Source organism: Lissotriton helveticus, chromosome 8 (assembly GCF_964261635.1).
Source record: "Lissotriton helveticus chromosome 8, aLisHel1.1, whole genome shotgun sequence".
NCBI lineage: Eukaryota > Metazoa > Chordata > Amphibia > Caudata > Salamandridae > Lissotriton > Lissotriton helveticus.
The window spans coordinates 1,724,223,221-1,724,243,362 of NC_136069.1; the positions used below are offsets into that span (position 1 = coordinate 1,724,223,221).

General features: G+C 45.1%; 1 protein-coding gene and 1 long non-coding RNA gene across 2 annotated transcripts in view; one reads left to right on the top strand and one right to left on the bottom strand.

Annotated features, from left to right (window-relative positions):
* The window catches only part of LOC144774154 (NACHT, LRR and PYD domains-containing protein 12-like), a 1,547,343-nt gene that overhangs the window by 466,511 nt on the left and 1,060,690 nt on the right, over positions 1–20,142 (top strand). The gene's annotated exons all lie outside the window — the stretch shown is intronic.
* On the bottom strand, positions 5,712–6,496 carry LOC144772187 (uncharacterized). The gene is made up of 3 exons (XR_013599684.1): positions 6,403–6,496; positions 6,237–6,315; positions 5,712–5,890 (listed from the first exon to the last, which is right to left on the bottom strand). It is a non-coding gene; the product is annotated as an uncharacterized LOC144772187 (long non-coding RNA).

Here is a 20,142-nt window from a genome sequence, read left to right on the forward strand (position 1 = left end):
CATAGGAAGCTGAATCTCTATATATAGTGCACTAAAGCAAAGTACACTATGTAGAGTCCAGGCCTCCCTTATTGATCTACAGATGCAAAAAGGTAACATTCAATTCTCTCTTTTGTGGTCATGTGGGAGAGGAGTTTAGACTTATCAGAGGGTGATGCTAACCAGTTGTTGTACTCAGAGGCAATACATGAGACACACACTCAAGAATAAATCTGAGACCAAATAAAAAAAATAAGTTGTATATTTATATAAAATTTGATACCAAGAGCTTTGTAAACTAGTAATTAGTTTTGAGATATTGAATGTCACAGGTAAATAAAATGTTCTCTTAAATGCATCTTTAAGTGTAATGCTTTCCTATGGGAGAAAAAGACATATACAGGTATTTGCAGTTGGTTTCCGGTTGTCCCCTTCAAGTCCAAAGTACTATCAGCAGTTAGTGTTCCTGCCCTGTGAAGTCGGGGTGCAGAGGTGGTCAGGTTGGTGGCCTTTTGTGCTACACCGAAGGAGAGGGGGGGGCACCTAAAGACAGGCTGTAGGGTCAAGTCTGAGAGCTCCCGATAAGAGCCTTGGTTCACTAGGGTCTTGGGAGCAAGGCAGCACAGTTGGTCCTTGAGAACCTGGGCCGGCGCCCTCGCGTGCAGCGGGGTAAGGTCGGCTGGTCTGGGGCATCCCAGGTGCTTGCTATTGTCCGTTTCGCCAGCTGAGGATGCAAAAACCAGGACAGCTGGGCCACTCTGGAAGTTGGTCTCTGTGGTGCCGCTGTCCCTCAATGGCTGCTCAGTCTCAGTGTTTTGGATCCCCGACTGGACTCAAACAGGCTTTGGTTGCTGCAAGTGGTCCAGTATTCCGAGTATTGGTGATGTGCGGCTCTGAATCGTCCTGGCATCTTCTCACTTTGTGGGGAGACGGATCTGACCTCCTAGAGCATGGGACCCGACTCTGCTGTTTTTGTGCCCGTGGACCACAGGGGAGTAGCTCCTCTACTCCAAGGGAGATTGCTGGCAAAGTGCAAAGGGCTGGCAGTCCACCCAGTTCTTGGTAGAGGCTCAGCTGCAGGATAAATTGTTTTCTTTAAATTGAGCTGCTGCAGGCAGGCAGGGTTTGGCACTAAAAAGTCCACAGCAAGTTTTCAGTTCTTGTTTTTGCGGCTCTTCTTTGTCGTCTTCTTCTGGGTCCATCGAATCTGAGTTCCTGGCATCAGGGGTGCCCCCTAAATACTCAATTTAGGGACATTAAGGGGAGTGTCAGGTAGTAGCCAATGGGCTAGTCCCCTCCTGTGGGAAGTGGGCATAAGCCTAACCACCAAAAACCACGGTAGTGAAATTCTAGTTTGCGGTTCACATCAGGTAGTCCACCTAACTAGCCAATTTTCCCCCCTGTCCTTCTTCCAAATGGGCCCTGGGCAGGGGTAGTCAGTTTGCCTGTTTGGGAGAAGCATGGGTGGCATATCAAAGGCAGCAGAGGCCTTTGAAGCCTCCTACCTTGATATGCTGATCACCCAGCCTTCCTATTTGAAGGACAACACATCCTGCCGGAGCAGGCTTAGTTTCTGCCCTGGGAGAGCACAGGCTCTCACCTGCACGGGAATAGAAACCTGTCTGTGGTGGCAGGCTGTTCTACACCAGTTAGCCAGCACACTAGAGGTTTGGAGGTTTTCAGGGAGCGTCTCTAAGGTGCCCTCTGGGAGCATGTATTAACAAATTCACCACTGGAATCAGTGTGGGTTTATTAATACGAGATGTTTGATACCAAACATCTTTAACTTTCAGTGAATCCATCATGTAGCTGGGGAGCTCGTAATCACCAGTGCCTGGTACCTATACTCATGATGGCTTCCCTGTTCACTGGCAGTGTCCAGGAATTAACCTGGACACCACAGGGGCATATCTGTTCATGGAGGTATATGTCCTCTCATGTAATATAATGCACCCAGTCTTAGGGCTGTAAGTCCTACTGTAGGGGGGACTTACATCTATTACATGCAGTGTCTACAGACATGGCACACAGGGAGGGTGACATGTAGTGTCTTCACTTTTGTGTGCACCATGTCACGTAGGCTGCAATTTTGCATGAGTGTGGTGAGGAGTCTCTTAGGGTGGCACAATACATGCTGCAGCCCTTAGGTGCCCGCCTTAGTACCCATGCCCTAGCTATCAGGGGTACCATTTACTAGGGGCTTAAAGGGGTGCTAACCTTATTGGAACAACAAGAAAACCTGGGGGTCTTTGCAGGAAAGTATCATGGAAATTCCTATTTAACCCGACGTCTAGCAAAGTACATCTGGTTAGAGTCAAGACTAAATAGTTCTGACAGGACACAAAAAACCTAAAACGGGGGCCACCAGTGATTGTAGATCAAAAAAACCTTTTCTAGGATTCACATCAAAGACTTGTGATGATCAATATTATCATTTGGTCGTCCTTAGGGTCGTATGTCTCTGGATCATTGAGACAAAGATCGTACCCTGTGGTGGATAAGGGTTCCGACCCGCAATCACTGTTGGACCATGTGGTATTGATCTGATGGGATCTGGTGCAGTGCAGAAAGTAAAAAGTGGTGAGTTAAAATAGGATAGAGAACCTAGAGAGGAAACATTTTTAATAGGGACGGTCTCTTCCTGTTAAAAACAAGAACAGCGCAATATCATAGCAGTTTAACCAAATATCTGCAAGGGGGCCAACATGTTTCAGCCTAATCGGAAAAGGGACCCAGGCTTTCTTCAGGGCCTCTGTTCTCAAAAATAATGCTACTGCATAGAGTGCAAATAAAGTGCCAAAGCAAAAATGTCAAAAACTAATCGTGAGTGTCATTCTATAACAGCAAAGGATATATTTCTGACGTCTGTTAATTCTCCTCAGTGACACCTGGTGTATTAGTTACATCTACAACTTTTTACCATTAATCTTTACACTGGGGTTACTGTTTTATTTTTTAAGAGCAGGGAGTGGCTGTGGTCAGTGCCCGTCACAAAGGGGAAAGGGTCCCCTTGGACCCATTCTAGTTTTGCGAGTGGCTTGCCACCCATTTGAAATGGTTGATAAATTGTGAGTGTTTTGCAGCCGCTATTGCGGCCAAAAAACAATGAGTCGCTATTAGGAAAGAACGCCCTTGACACGTCCCTTCATAATAGTGAGTCGCAAACCCTATAGGTACCGACTCACAAAATAGGGTTTGTAAATAGGGCTGATTTCCCATGTATGACCGCAAAAAATTATCATATATCTGGCCCATAGTTAAGTAATGTGTGGATTTGGGTTGTGTTAGTGATTAGTGGATTGGTTAGTGGTATAGGACAGAGTTGTATATTGTTTGTAAGTAATGAGACAAATGCATGGTGGCTGGGATAGAAGGGTGTATAGGTTTGATTTCTGGGGTTTTGTTGTGGGTGTTGAGACATTGAACTTTGTTTAGGGTTAGTTTGTAGTGAATGAGTAGAGCACATGTGCTTTGAGTCTGGAAATCTGGTTGTGGATGAGGTAGGGTGGGTACTGGTGTATGTGTATTTGGGCAGCATTTCTAGCCGTAGTCCTGACCAGTCTTGAACAGGCTCAAACCTTGGCCAATGGGAACCCTAGCTCCAACCCTAAGCAATCACAACACTAGCCCTAAACCCTAGAACCAAGAGGACTCTAGCCTCTTACAGTCAATCACAGCCCTAGTCCCAGGAGCAAACCAGAAACCAAACCCTCAACCCTAGGTTCAATAGAAACCCTAGCCCCAGCCCTAGTCCCAACAGACAATCAAACATGAAACCCTAAGCCCTACATCCAATAAAAACGCTAGCACCAGCTCTAGTTCCAGCAGACAGTCAGTCACAAAAACCTAAGCTCTACGTCCAATGGAAACCCTAACCCCAGTAACCAACCAGAAATCCTATACCTATCCACCAATCAGATCACTAACCCTAAGCCCTACATCCAATAGAATCACTGACCCAGGAACCAATCAGAACCCTCAAATTATCAACCAATAAGAACACTAACCCTAATCCAATAGAAACACCAGATACAGCCACCAATCAGTGCATAGATGTAGCATCCAAGAGAAGCTAATATAAGGTGCCTGCGACATCCGGCACAGTTTGCTGGGCAGGGGAGCAGAAAGCTGCTCCTCAATTCAGAATCTTGTAGCAGACAGAGGAGAAACAAATGCTCAACTTAAAAAATCTCCCCTCCGCCATTGCACTACTATCTTAGAATGATGATTTGTGATGTAATCTTTCATCTTTCATATAGCTTAATAGCGGAAAGTTAAACAATTAATGTTCACATTGTGAGTCTACAGCTCTCCACAAACAGTGAAATCTGTAATATCTGAAATAGCAAGAACACAACGCTAAAGGAGTATTTAATTTTGAAACCATATACTTTCCTGGTGTGTCCTGTCCCTGGTGTTGAGGGGGCTTCCCGAGATCTCTCGGGGGAGGGAGGCAGGGGGGTGTAGGCAAGTGTGCCCATAAGGACGCTACTGCCCTTAAATGTGGGTAAGGAAGGGTGCGGGTTTCACACAAGCATATTGATGCCCTTGCAAGAGGGTGCACTAGCATGTATATTATTTTGGTGACTCTGGCCAGTTATTATTATTTTTTTGCAGTTTTTTTTATAGTGCAACATGGTCACCAGTTGCATGACAGACGGACATATTCATTTTTTTAGGCACAGGGAGATTAAATGATTTGCCCAGAACCCCAGGATGTTTGAGCCTCCCGCCAGACTCCAACCTGGTTTCCAAGCCCAGAAGTTGGCCGCATTGCGGTTAAGCCACGCCATGTGTGTTAGCGAGTGGGTCTGGCCCAAGATGTCTATACACAAGTTCGTTGGCGCTGTCATCATGTCTGCAAAAAGTTTTGCTGGCACCCGCAGAGCAGTTGAAGCTACAGAACAACTTTACAGGCAGAAGGGACTGATGTCTACAGAGTCTGGGCACCAGGGTGCTCTTCGTGAGTGCCCCGTTGGTGATTACAAACAGGTCTCTGGTGGACAACGCTGATAGGGCACAAATAAAAATAGAAATAAAATAAAGTAAACGGGTTTGTTTACCGAGCAGTGCCACACTTGTACAAAAACAATAAACAAAGCTGAAGGCCTCACCAGTCCTCAGCAGAGCTTTTATAAATGCAGCGGGAGACAGAGGTTGGAGCAGCGTGTAGGTTTGCAGTCTGTTGGGCGTACGTAACAACACTGTGCAGGCAAAATATCATTTTAAAAAGTCAGTTTTAAAATAAAGGAATGTGTCCCTTTCAGTACCAATGTCGTCCAGCAAACCAAAAGTGCCTGCGCTTCCTTTACAGGAGATAACATATACAATGGGACCCCCTCAAATAAGCGGATGTGGCCAAGGGACAGAGGGGAGGAACAAAATAAACTAGAAATGGAAAGAGTCCCTTCAACGGCCATATACTTCAATTATGTAAATGCATCAATAAATATCAAAGAACAGTGACAGAAAAAAGTTTATACTAAACAAAAATCATTCAAAAATTGTATTTATTATTTCTCTTTTTTGTAAATATAAATTCATATAAATATTGTTATAAATCAGACAATTCTATAGAAAACACATCTATTGATTACACAAATTCATAAGAAACACAATAGAATCATAAAAATAAGCAGCAAATAAATATATATACCCCATGGTACCAATCATACAAACCAACTTGCTCTCGTGCTACCAATCATACTACAGTCAAACCTCATACATTGATGGAAGAAGGAACTGGTTTACAATTAGCTAGGTCACAAAGCTATAATTGTTCAAGGGCTCCAGAAAAGAAATAACGGCCCTTGTAGCAGGTCTACGCGCGTTTCGGTGGTTCAAGCCACCTTCATCAGGACCTTGTTCATCATTATGTGCAGAACCAGGGGATCAAACAGGACAGAATAGCCTGAAAAGGAAAATAAATCTGTCACTCAGACATCCAAAAGTGAAATTTAATAAAAAGGCATAAGGTATTCACTATTAAGTTAAGCTATGGGGGCTCATCAACGTGACTATAGTAAGATCCTGTATTTAATGAATGGAAATAGGAACATGATTTGACTAGCTTCATAACAGCAAGAGAGAGAAACCTATTTAGCCGAGAATACCTATTCACTCTCAAAGCATATTAACGGCCAGATTTTGAACAACAAATTAAAAAAGACACACAAGTTCACTGTTTACATAGAAGCCCAATCTTTAGAAAAGAGTTTAGACTCACAGTAGCACAACTTGTCATTACATATACTTACAAAATAGCACAGTGGGTACTTCTTATTTGTAAGTGCGATTATACAGGTCAAGTGAAAGACCAGTTCAATTAACCAGCATCTACAAAGGAATCAACGGAGGCTGTCAGATGAAATATAGTGGCGACTAGCTGAAACTCTTGTTTTTCCCAGATTTAATAGGGCTTACCAATAGCGTCGTTCACGATGGGAACGAAAAAGGCATATGAGATTCAAAACTTCATCTAATGCATTAGGTAGTCGTTTTGTTCCGTATTGATGGCTACAAGGAGAATGATAAATGCCACAATGTCATAATTCATATACAAATAATAAGAGATGCATGACATGTGTATGCATACTGCCACACCCATCCTTATTTAGCACTGTGGGTAACCTACCGAAGTGGTCGCAGTGTGTCCTTATTTAGTAAATCTTCACAAAATGCACCTATGTGTAGTGTTAAAAGAAGAGGGTCTCAACTTAATTGGAGCAGACGGCGAGGGGACTGAGTTCTGTTGCTTCCTGATCTGTACAAAAAATGAAAAAATTAACAAGAAGGTCCTAAAAGGACTGAAGCACTACCCATGATATGCATGTCCAAGATAACAATGAAAAGGACAAAAATTAAGCCATAAAGAGAAGAATGTGGGCTTACTTCTATACACAGTGGCGATACAATCCATTGGTAAACTGCTATATTATGCACCAGCAACCCTGAGCAGGAAAAAAGAAGCAAGCGTTACAAGCTTTTAAAATTTAGGTAACGTCTGCCAAGGAATAATGCGCGTTAATCGCTGTCTATTAATCTAAACCGGCTACATATCTTAAAAATGTGCAAACGTCCGTATCTCAGTAGAGGATAATAGCTACGAACTTTTAATATTGCCAAACACATAGGTATGGAGAACCGACTGGCAACGAGAGTCTCGGTATAGCGTTAGCTCATTAGGCTTGACCTCACGCGTTGGCAGATAGGGGAGCCCTCTACTATAGCTCGGACTAGCAAAAACGAATATTGCAGCCTATTCCTAGAGTGACCGACAATCCTAAATTAGTACGATACATTTATAATAACTTCTCATGCTATAATCAAGTGCACCGGCAATTAGAGAGGCCCTATCCTATCACTGAAAACGGCGGAAGCGGTCATTACAAATTCCTCCAGCACGACTCCGTGACTCAATCGCCTACCTTAAGGTCCGTGGCAAAGCGCCGTAATCCCTCTCCGTCGCTGCGACCCTTAGTAAGAAGACGCTGGGACCCGCCATGGTTTATACATCTTCAAAGGCGTTCAAATCCCGCGGGAAGTGAACGTCAGATTGCGGAGGTCTCCATGTATAAACACAAACATAGGACTGCGGAATGGCGTGCATCTTGCTAGTATCGAACATTAGGGACTGTTTCAAATACAAACGTGGAATGGGAAAGGCATATATAAACACTGAACCATGCAACTATAGTTTAGGTCAGATTAAGATCGTATGCAGCCTAAGTTTTTCATATTTGCATGTACCGTAAAAAAATGAGGACGTGCATATTTAAAGCAAGTTGCAATAAGGTGCGACTTCAATGACTACGACAGTGCAATTGTCTGTACTTGTAATGCCAAAAATCAAGGCATGATGGATTACGCCGTTTTCCAGAGACTAAATTTCAACGCAATAATGCGTGACAAATAGAGGGAGACTACCAACAGAACCGTGAATAGCAGAATAGGGTCCATCTACCTAATACCGCAGTAAACGAGGTGGTCCAGCCAACAAAGAATACAGAAGCATGTATTATAACTAAATCATCGATACCAAAAATGTATATATTGTTGTAAAGACAACAGGAGTGTATGTATATATCCAACAAATACCAAAGTTTTTTTAAAGTGGAAAAATAATCAGAAATATTAAACAAAAATTCTGATATAGGACAGAATTTACTCAACCGGAGCTACACTTAGGCTACCCGAAGGGAGCGATAAGAGACAAGTTTTCTAGAGTTTCATAACAAATTGCTGAGATGGCACAAACTGAGGGTTACTGCGTCAAAGAGATAATATTTTACTTGGTCACATACCAAGATAGTTCTTCGTTAAGTCCTCGCTTCACACTGTCCAACAGGTAAATCCAGAAGGTTTCACGTTTTTTACGCGTGATTTCACTCGGTTGTCCCATTTTAGATGTCTTGCTCTCTGTTCTCATGATTGATTGTTATATTGTTTTTGTTATGTGGGAGCGGGACATAAATGACGGGGGAGTGAAGGTTGGAAAACAGTAATTGAGTCAGAACATGAGTAGTGGACGTACACTATGGGAGAATCAACAGATGCCGGATTTCGAAGGCAGACTGACGTGATGCTCAGGTGATGCTTAGGTATGCCTTAGTCTACTTGCTGTAACTGGTGATCGTTCAGGGCATGTCAGGGAACCATGTATCCAGGCAGGCCATTCCATAGACGTTGTCTTCCTTCACAGTGTAAATGCCCCTCCTTGAAAAGCTTCTGCAATACCCTCTCCAGGAGTCCGCTCCTAAGGAACACCTGCACATGTCTATCTGCACTTTCTTTCTTTCAATCTTTATTCGGTTTAAAAAAACCTTGTAAGATACAGACATTCAATCATAATACATCATGTTGCAATATAATACATAATGAAACAGTAGCAGTGGGTAAAAATATCAACACATTTCATTTGCATAAAATACCTAAAAATCAGTTCATTTTTCAAGCCATCCACTTAATTGACTAGATCGTGATTGGCCCCTCTAGTATACAGAACACTAAATATTCAAATTTGATAAAAAAATAAGTTAAACATCTGTTTTGTTAAAAAAAAAAGAATACACATCAGGACAGTAAAGCAAGCAACATTTAGCAGCTGACCAATAACACAAAAAACATGGTGAAGTAGCCTATTTCATTAGGTTTTTAGGTTTTTCATCCTCCTAATCAAGGCTACACATAGGAGAAAACGACTTAGGCTGAACACAATCGGTTGTGCAGTGTCACCCTTAAAAATTGTAAGTCCCACCTTAATTTGTCTGAAGCCTAGCCTTTTACAGATTGGCTTAAGCCATTTTTCCCTGGCTCGTAGGTATGCTGGGCATATGAATAAAACATGGGACTCATCCTCTTTCAACCTCATCTCGCATAGCTCACATATATTAGAGCCAGCGGCCCCGGCCAACCCCTTATTACAGTTCCAGCTGGTTGTCCTTTCTTTTAATTGTAAAATACCATACCGGAACTTTAAATATAGGCTTTTGGCCAGTGGAGGGTGAATTTCATCCATAAGGGGCTCTAAATGCATAGTCATTTTAATTTCGAAAAATTTCGAAGTTAGAGTCCCTGTTCTGGGGTTTAATAACACTGAGTCTCTAATGTAATCCCAGTACCTTTGCTTCAAAATCTTTTTTGAACTATTTGTGAGGGAATCAGGATCAAACCAAAAATCACTTAGCCCTAATTTTTCAAACCATTTCTTGACGTACTCTAACCATGGCAAATGCGTACTATTCCTTATGGCCAATATCTCTTTCAATGCTTCTCTATAATCTGTCAGCTCCTCAACGGACCATAAACGGATCCAATAAAGGAGCGGACGAAGAGAAGCATAGTCATCTGTACGTCGAAAGTTAGGATCCCATAATACGGGTGTCAGTGGTGTTGACCCAGGTATCCCTAAAAGTTGCCTAATGAAGGAATTTTCCCTCACTCGAAAAGTATCCTTTGAGGCATAGGCCCAAAGGTCCGCACCATAAAGTGAGGATGATTGTACTTTATATTTGAATAATTCAATGGCTGGTGAGACTGCTTTAAAATGGCTATTCTTGTGCCTCTTTAAAATCGGACACTGATTTTGGGTCAGCCTTAGTTTTGAGTTCTCCAATTGTGTCTTCCATGTAACGTGGCTGTCTAAAATAATGCCCAGGTATTTAAAATTGGGGACTTCTTCAATAGGTTCATTATTTATCTTAAAAACCTTATTAAAACCTTTATGAGGGTTGATTGTCATAACTTTTGTTTTTGAGGAATTAATTTCTAATCCCTTGTCATGACAATACAAACTAAAAGTATTTAAAAGGTTTTGGAGCCCCCTGGGTGTCTGAGAAATTAAAATCGTGTCATCTGCAAACAACAGTGCCGGAACGGCTTGCCCGCTCAATTTGGGAGAGTCATGCTCGCAGCCCAAAAGAGTATCGGGAATGTCATTAACGTACAAGGAGAATAAGGTAGGTGCCATTACACACCCCTGCCTTACCCCTTTTGCTATTTTTATTTTCTCGCTAACTTCACCATTAGGTCCCCATCTGACTCGTGCATAATTATTCTCATGGAGTCTAATTAAAATTTGAAGGATATTCGCAGGGACGCCCATCTTACTTAGTGTCTTCCATAGGGCTGCCCTTGGAACCATGTCAAAAGCTGCCTTCAAATCTACAAAAGCCACGTATATATGGGAATTTCTTATAATCGTGTATTTCCAGACTAAACATAAAAATCTAAAAACCTGGTCTATAGTGCTTATCTTTGATCTAAAACCTGCCTGGTATTTTGTATAGATAAAATGTTCTTCAAAACAAGAGGAGAGCCGACCAAGAACTTGTGGGGCAAAAATTTTTTGCAACACCTCAATTAGGCTGATAGGCCGATAATGTGAGGGATTAGACCTGTCACCCTTTTTGAACAGTGTTACAATCTCAGCCCCCTTCCAGGTTTCTGGAACAGGAGCTCCACAAACAATTTCATTGGATAATAAATTGATGTAGGGAGCCCAAATATAATTTTCGTGTTTCCAAAGATCACCTGGTATTTTATCAGGGCCTGGGGCTTTCCCTGTCTTAACTGCCTTGATTGCTAGAATTGTTTCTGTCAAAGAAAAGACAAGAGGTATATCATGGGCTACAAAAGGAGCCTGCAAACTATCCCAGCTTTCAATCTCACTTTGGCTTTCGCAAGAATATAGCAAGGTAAAATGCTCGACCCATGTTTTCTCCTCTAGAAATTTATCTTTGCATTCCGTAGCCCCCCTGGTGCCTCTAGCAATGAGGCTCCAGAAGGAGGTCTGGTCTCTGCACTTACATGCGTCCAGCAGATCTGACCAAACCCTTTCATCCCACTCTTTTTTGGCCATTTGCAAGGTTCTTTTATACTGAGCTCTCTTAGTTCTCACAATATTCACTGAATCCCCCCTAACCGCTGTGATTAGATCTGTCTTAGCTTTCCGGCATTTCTGGTTATACCAGGTAATCCCGGCTTGTTTACTCTTTCGGGCGTTTTGTGATCTTTTTACCGCCCTGCTCAAGATCTCACCAAGTTGGTTAATTAGATGTTCATGGGATTCTACCAAACGTGGATTTTGGATGGCAGTACTGTTCCCTAAGAGGGCAGACATGTGCCTCACAAATACATTGTAGATTTGACTAATGATTTTTGTATTGTCTAATACCACTGGCCACTTCAGGGATCTACGGTTGTTTGCCACTAGAGGGTCCTGTGGCAAGGATACTATGCTACTGACACTTTTATCGAGGGTTATGAAAATCTGGGTCTGGACAGATAAAATCAGGGGATAATGATCACTCTCTGTACGGTCATCCACCATTAAATCGATGCACTTTCAAGCAGCACTTTCCTCAGTGCCGCCTACTGTGCATCGTTCTATCTAGGGTGCTGTTCTAAAATGCAACGCGCTTATAACCAATTGGGCTGAGTGTGCTCTTTATGAAGGCAATATGAAGAAATTTAACATTAAACCTATTGATGCTTGGCTATAGTAATACGTTAAGTGCCATATGTTCTGCTTGTGCTAACTCTGCTCAATGAATGTGTCAGTCTTCCAGGGAAGATGAATCCTGGCACACAATATGTCTGATCATCTACTTCATCCAGGTGGTCAGACATCACACCCCACCTTGCACATTATGTATAGCCAGCCTCAATCTATTCCAAGGCCCAAATCTTTAGAGGTCTTTTTGAAGCGTCATTGTTTCTCAGTTGTTTTTTTATTGTATTTATTTGTGTGTCTTCTTACAAAATACAAACTCCACCTAACCAGATTTCAGAGTGATGGACCAGAGGACAGGAGTCAAAACACCACACAGAATGTCAACCATGCATTAACTGCTGACATAGAAGAACGTAAATCTACACATACATAAGCTTTAGCGATTTCTGTTATGAGTGAACACAAGTCCCTTGCTGTGTATTGAAGACAGGACCCTTGTAGTGTATTGAAGACAGGACCCTTGTAGTGTATTGAAGACAGGACCCTTGAAGACAGGACCCTTGTAGTGTGTTGAAGACAGAACCCTTGAAGACAGGACCCTTGTAGTGTATTGAAGACAGGACCCTTGAAGACAGGACCCTTGAAGACAGGACCCTTGTAGTGTATTGAAGACAGGACCCTTGTAGTGTATTGAAGACAGGACCCTTGTAGTGTATTGAAGACAGGACCCTTGTAGTGTATTGAAGACAGGACCCTTGAAGACAGGACCCTTGTAGTGTGTTGAAGACAGAACCCTTGAAGACAGGACCCTTGTAGTGTATTGAAGACAGGACCCTTGAAGACAGGACCCTTGAAGACAGGACCCTTGTAGTGTATTGAAGACAGGACCCTTGTAGTGTATTGAAGACAGGACCCTTGTAGTGTATTGAAGACCGGACCCTTGTAGTGTATTGAAGACAGGACCCTTGAAGACAGGACCCTTGTAGCGTATTGAAGACAGGACCCTTGTAGTGTATTGAAGACAGGACCCTTGAAGACAGGACCCTTGTAGTGTATTGAAGACAGGTCCCTTGAAGACAGGACCCTTGTAGACAGGTCCCTTGTAGTGTATTGAAAACAGGACCCTTGTACTGTATTGAAGACAGGACCCTTGAAGACAGGACCCTTGTAGTGTATTGAAGACAGGACCCTTGAAGACAGGACCCTTGAAGACAGGACCCTTGTAGTGTATTGAAGACAGGACCCTTGAAGACAGGACCCTTGTAGTATATTGAAGACAGGACCCTTGAAGACAGGACCCTTGTAGTGTATTGAAAACAGGACCCTTGTAGCGTATTGAAGACAGGACCCTTGAAGACAGGACCCTTGTAGTGTATTGAAGACAGGACCCTTGAAGACAGGACCCTTGTAGTGTATTCAAGACAGGACCCTTGTAGTGTATTGAAGACAGGTCCCTTGTAGTGTATTGAAGACAGGACCCTTGTAGTGTATTGAAGACAGGACCATTGAAGACAGGTCCCTTGTAGTGTATTGAAAACAGGACCCTTGAAGACAGGACCCTTGAAGACAGGACCCTTGTAGTGTATTGAAGACAGGACCCTTGTAGTGTATTGAAGACAGGACCCTTGTAGTGTATTGAAGACAGGACCATTGAAGACAGGACCCTTGTAGTGTATTGAAGACAGGACCCTTGTAGTGTATTGAAGACAGGACCCTTGAAGACAGGTCCCTTGTAGTGTATTGAAAACAGGACCCTTGTAGTGTATTGAAGACAGGTCCCTTGTAGTGTATTGAAGACAGGACCCTTGTAGTGTATTGAAGACAGGACCCTTGTAGTGTATTGAAGACAGGACCCTTGAAGACAGGACCCTTGAATACAGGACCCTTGTAGTGTATTGAAGACAGGACCCTTGTAGTGTATTGAAGACAGGACCCTTGAAGACAGGACCCTTGTAGTGTATTGAAGACAGGACCCTTGAAGACAGGACCCTTGTAGTGTATTGAAAACAGGACCCTTGTAGCGTATTGAAGACAGGACCCTTGAAGACAGGACCCTTGTAGTGTATTGAAGACAGGACCCTTGAAGACAGGACCCTTGTAGTGTATTGAAGACAGGACCCTTGAAGACAGGACCCTTGTAGTGTATTGAAGACAGGACCCTTGTAGTGTATTGAAGACAGGACCCTTGAAGACAGGACCCTTGAAGACAGGACCCTTGTAGTGTATTGAAGACAGGACCCTTGTAGTGTATTGAAGACAGGTCCCTTGTAGTGTATTGAAAACAGGACCCTTGTAGTGTATTGAAGACAGGACCCTTGTAGTGTATTGAAGACAGGTCCCTTGTAGTGTATTGAAGACAGGTCCCTTGTAGTGTATTGAAGACAGGACCCTTGTAGTGTATTGAAGACAGGACCCTTGTAGTGTATTGAAGACAGGACCCTTGTAGTGTATTGAAGACAGGACCCTTGAAGACAGGACCCTTGTAGTATATTGAAGACAGGACCCTTGAAGACAGGACCCTTGTAGTGTATTGAAAACAGGACCCTTGTAGCGTATTGAAGACAGGACCCTTGAAGACAGGACCCTTGTAGTGTATTGAAGACAGGACCCTTGAAGACAGGACCCTTGTAGTGTATTCAAGACAGGACCCTTGTAGTGTATTGAAGACAGGTCCCTTGTAGTGTATTGAAGACAGGACCCTTGTAGTGTATTAAGGACAGGACCCTTGAAGACAGGACCCTTGAAGACAGGACCCATGTAGTGTATTGAAGACAGGACCCTTGTAGTGTATTGAAGACAGGACCCTTGTAGTGTATTGAAGACAGGACCCTTGTAGTATATTGAAGACAGGACCCTTGAAGACAGGACCCTTGTAGTGTATTGAAGACAGGACCCTTGAAGACAGGACCCTTGTAGTGTATTGAAAACAGGACCCTTGTAGCGTATTGAAGACAGGACCCTTGAAGACCGGACCCTTGTAGTGTATTGAAGACAGGACCCTTGAAGACAGGACCCTTGTAGTGTATTGAAGACAGGACCCTTGAAGACAGGACCCTTGTAGTGTATTGAAGACAGGACCCTTGTAGTGTATTGAAGACAGGACCCTTGAAGACTGGTGACTGGTGACTCGCTCTTCGCTTTGGCCGGAGTGGTCGCTCCCAGTGCCCCTGGCGTGTACTGGTATCGTTGGATAGCGCTTTTGGTCGATTTCATCTCCTTATTACTGCCTACAGCTCTGCCTGGCTGCCGCTTTGCTTCTTATGCGCTTTGGCTTTGTGATAGTAAATTAATCTGCTGTGTTAGCGCGTTCTCCCCAAGCGCTCTGTTGTGCTCCCCCCTCCTCCATTTTGTTTGTTGTTGTCGTCTTGTGGAACCCGCCCCGCCTCCCAGCTGAGCCGCCCTCGCCCCTCCCCCTCCACCTTCCACTTATGACAGTAGCTCCCGCGCGCAGCGTTTACGCGCAGCGACCGCGCCCAATCCGCGCCGAAGGTGCGCCAAAGGTAAGCCCGTCTACGCCCGTCCGCGCCTGGACCGCGCCCAGCGCCAGACCCCCTGTCCCTCGCGCTGCCCAACCCTCCCGCATTACCTACGATGCCGCCACCCTCCTAGCCCTTAACCCCGGTCGCGCCCCCAACTGCGTCCAAGCCGCTCCTGGACACACCCATGGACCTTTCTCTTGCTACTCCTGCAAATTCATCGGCACCGACAACATCTCCTCAACGACCACACCACAGATTCCCTACCCCAATCACCTACAATGCATCCTTCTTAACACCCGATCGGTCCACAGACACGCCATTGACCTATGGAATCTACTAGACACCATCTCTCCAGACGTCGCCTTCCTAACAGAAACATGGATGAACGCTTCCTCCGCCCCAGACATCACTATTGCCATTCCTGAAGATTATAAGATCACACGCAAGGACCGTACCGGCCACACAGGAGGAGGAATCGCTATCGTCCATAAAAAATCAATCCACATCTCAACCAGCTCTGACGTCAACCTCGCCAACTCTGAACACCTTCACTTCCAGATCCACATCGACCCCAAGACCACACTCAGAGGCACCCTCCTCTACAGACCACCAGGACCCCGCGCAAAATTCAGTGAAGACATCACGGACTTCATCACTCCACACGCGCTCCCCTCCAAAGATTACATCCTTCTGGGAGACCTCAACTTTCACCTTGAAAAGAACAACGACCGCAACACCACCACCCTCTTGGACAACCTCGCCTACCTCGGACTTAAACAACTGGTCACTTCCCCCACCCACATCGCAGGCCACACACTCGACCCCATCTTCACCTCCAGCAATCATGTCTCCTTCAGCCATACTACGGATCTCCTCTGGACTGACCACAGCTGCGTTCACTTCACCTACAACAAGCCGAAACCCATCAACCACCTCCAACCAACTCTGCAAAGAAACTGGAACAAAATCACCATCGACCAGATCTCCTCATCGCTCCTTCTAAACACCCCAGCCTACTCTTCTAACCCAGACCAAGCCGCCGCCAACTTCACCCTATGGTTATCCAACACCGCCGACACCTTAGCACCACTGAAAAAACGTCAAAGCAAACCTGGCAGCAAGAAGGCCTCATGGTTCAACGATGATCTTAAGAAGTCCAAGAAACTCTGCCGCTCCCTTGAAAAGGCCTGGAAAAAAGACCCAACCACTAGCACCAAGGACGCCTTCAAAAACGCCACCCGCTCACACCACCAACTAATCCGAAAAGCCAAGAAAACAGCATTCAAGGATCGACTAGACAACAATGCCCACAACAGCAAGGAACTTTTCAACATCGTCAAGGAATTTACCAATCCCTCGGCCAATTCCAACGACATCACCCCCTCTCAAGCCCTCTGCGACTCCCTAGCCTCATTCTTCCACAACAAAATTGCAGACATCCACAACAGCTTCGACAACCAACCCGGATACCAACCCACCCAACCATATGATGAACATTCTCCCCCCTTGAACACCCTTAACGACTGGAAACCAATCTCCACTGAGGACACCATCCGCCTGATGAACTCCATCCACTCAGGATCCCCCACAGACCCATGTCCTCACCACATCTTCAACAAAGCAGACTCCGTCATAGCACCGCACCTCCGAGACGTCATCAACTGCTCCTTCAACTCCGCCACCTTCCCGGAAAGCTGGAAACACGCTGAACTCACCGCCCTTCTGAAAAAACCCACAGCGGACCCCACCGAACTCAAAAATTACCGCCCCATATCACTCCTTCCTTTCCCGGCCAAAGTCATCGAGAAAGCTGTCAACAACCAGTTCGCCGCTTTCCTCGAAGCCAACAAATCCCTCGACTCCTCACAATCTGGCTTCCGAGCAAAACACAGCACTGAGACCGCCCTCATCGCAGCAACAGACAACATTCGAACTCTACTGGACAATGGAGACACAGTCGCCCTCATCCTCCTCGACCTCTCTGCAGCCTTCGACACAGTCTGCCACAGCACCCTTTTACAACGCCTCAGAAACATCGGAATACAAGGAAAAGCACTTGAATGGATCACCTCGTTCCTCACCGGAAGAACCCAGAGAGTCCGCCTTCCACCATTCAAGTCCGAGGCCACTGAAGTCATCTGTGGCGTACCACAAGGATCCTCACTCAGTCCCACCCTCTTCAACGTATACATGAGCCCCCTCGCGGAATTCGCACGCCAACACAACCTCAACATCATCTCTTACGCGGATGACACTCAACTGATCCTTTCTCTCACCAATGACCCCAGCACCGCCAAATCTAACCTACACGAAGGAATGAAAGAAGTTGCCGAATGGATGAAACACAGCCGTCTGAAACTGAACTCAGATAAAACAGAAGTCCTCATCTTAGGTACATCCCCCTCTGCACGGGACGACTCTTGGTGGCCGGAAGCCCTTGGAAAAGCACCAATCCCGACAGACCACGCACGGAACCTAGGCGTTATCCTGGATTCTTCACTTTCAATGAACAGACAAGTCAGCGCCGTATCCTCATCCTGCTTCAACATTCTTCGCATGCTCAAAAAAACATTTCGCTGGATCCCCACCGAAACCAGAAAAACAGTCACCCACGCTCTGGTCACGAGCCGACTGGACTACGGAAACACCCTCTACGCAGGTACTACCGCTAAACTCCAGAAGAAACTCCAACGAATCCAAAACGCCTCAGCCAGGATCATATTAGACATCCCGCGTAACGAACACATCTCTGGTCACCTGAAAGACCTCCACTGGCTACCCGTCAATAAGAGGATCACTTTCCGACTGCTAACCCACGCACACAAATCACTCTACGACATCGGACCAGAATGCCTCAACTCACGACTGTCCTTCTACACCCCCCCCGCCAACTACGTTCTTCCGGCCAAGCCCTCGCCGCTGTACCTCGCATCAACAAGACAACCATGGGAGGAAGATCCTTCTCATACCTGGCTGCTAAAACATGGAACTCACTCCCCACTTACCTTCGCCTTACCCAGAACCACCTAGCATTCAGAAAGCAACTTAAAACGTGGATATTTGACAAGTAATCCTCTTCCCCTCCCTAAGCGCCTTGAGACCCTCTGGGTATGTAGTGCGCTATATAAATTCTTTGACTTTGACTTTGACTTTGACTTTGAAGACAGGACCCTTGAAGACAGGACCCTTGTAGTGTATTGAAAACAGGACCCTTGTAGCGTATTGAAGACAGGACCCTTGAAGACAGGACCCTTGTAGTGTATTGAAGACAGGACCCTTGTAGTGTATTGAAGACAGGACCCTTGTAGTGTATTGAAGACAGGACCCTTGTAGTGTATTGAATACAGGACCCTTGAAGACAGGACCCTTGTAGTGTATTGAAGACAGGACCCTTGAAGACAGGACCCTTGTAGTGTATTGAAAACAGGACCCTTGTAGCGTATTGAAGACAGGACCCTTGAAGACAGGACCCTTGTAGTGTATTGAAGACAGGACCCTTGAAGACAGGACCCTTGTAGTGTATTGAAGACAGGACCCTTGAAGACAGGACCCTTGTAGTGTATTGAAGACAGGACCCTTGTAGTGTATTGAAGACAGGTCCCTTGTAGTGTATTGAAGACAGGACCCTTGTAGTGTATTGAAGACAGGACCCTTGAAGACAGGACCCTTGAAGACAGGACCCTTGAAGACAGGACCCTTGAAGACAGGACCCATGTAGTGTATTGAAGACAGGACCCTTGTAGTGTATTGAAGACAGGACCCTTGTAGTGTATTGAAGACAGGACCCTTGTAGTGTATTGAAGACACGACCCTTGTAGTATATTGAAGACAGGACCCTTGAAGACAGGACCCTTGTAGTGTATTGAAGACAGGACCCTTGAAGACAGGACCCTTGTAGTGTATTGACAACAGGACCCTTGTAGCGTATTGAAGACAGGACCCTTGAAGACAGGACCCTTGTAGTGTATTGAAGACAGGACCCTTGAAGACAGGACCCTTGTAGTGTATTGAAGACAGGACCCTTGAAGACAGGACCCTTGTAGTGTATTGAAGACAGGACCCTTGTAGTGTATTGAAGACAGGACCCTTGAAGACAGGACCCTTGAAGACAGGACCCTTGTAGTGTATTGAAAACAGGACCCTTGTAGCGTATTGAAGACAGGACCCTTGAAGACAGGACCCTTGTAGTGTATTGAAGACAGGACCCTTGAAGACAGGACCCTTGAAGACAGGTCCCTTGAAGACAGGACCCATGTAGTGTATTGAAGACAGGACCCTTGTAGTGTATTGAAGACAGGACCCTTGTAGTGTATTGAAGACAGGACCCTTGTAGTGTATTGAAGACAGGACCCTTGTAGTATATTGAAGACAGGACCCTTGAAGACAGGACCCTTGTAGTGTATTGAAGACAGGACCCTTGAAGACAGGACCCTTGTAGTGTATTGAAAACAGGACCCTTGTAGCGTAGTGAAGACAGGACCCTTGAAGACAGGACCCTTGTAGTGTATTGAAGACAGGACCCTTGAAGACAGGACCCTTGTAGTGTATTGAAGACAGGACCCTTGAAGACAGGACCCTTGTAGTGTATTGAAGACAGGACCCTTGTAGTGTATTGAAGACAGGACCCTTGAAGACAGGACCCTTGAACACAGGACCCTTGTAGTGTATTGAAAACAGGACCCTTGTAGCGTATTGAAGACAGGACCCTTGAAGACAGGACCCTTGTAGTGT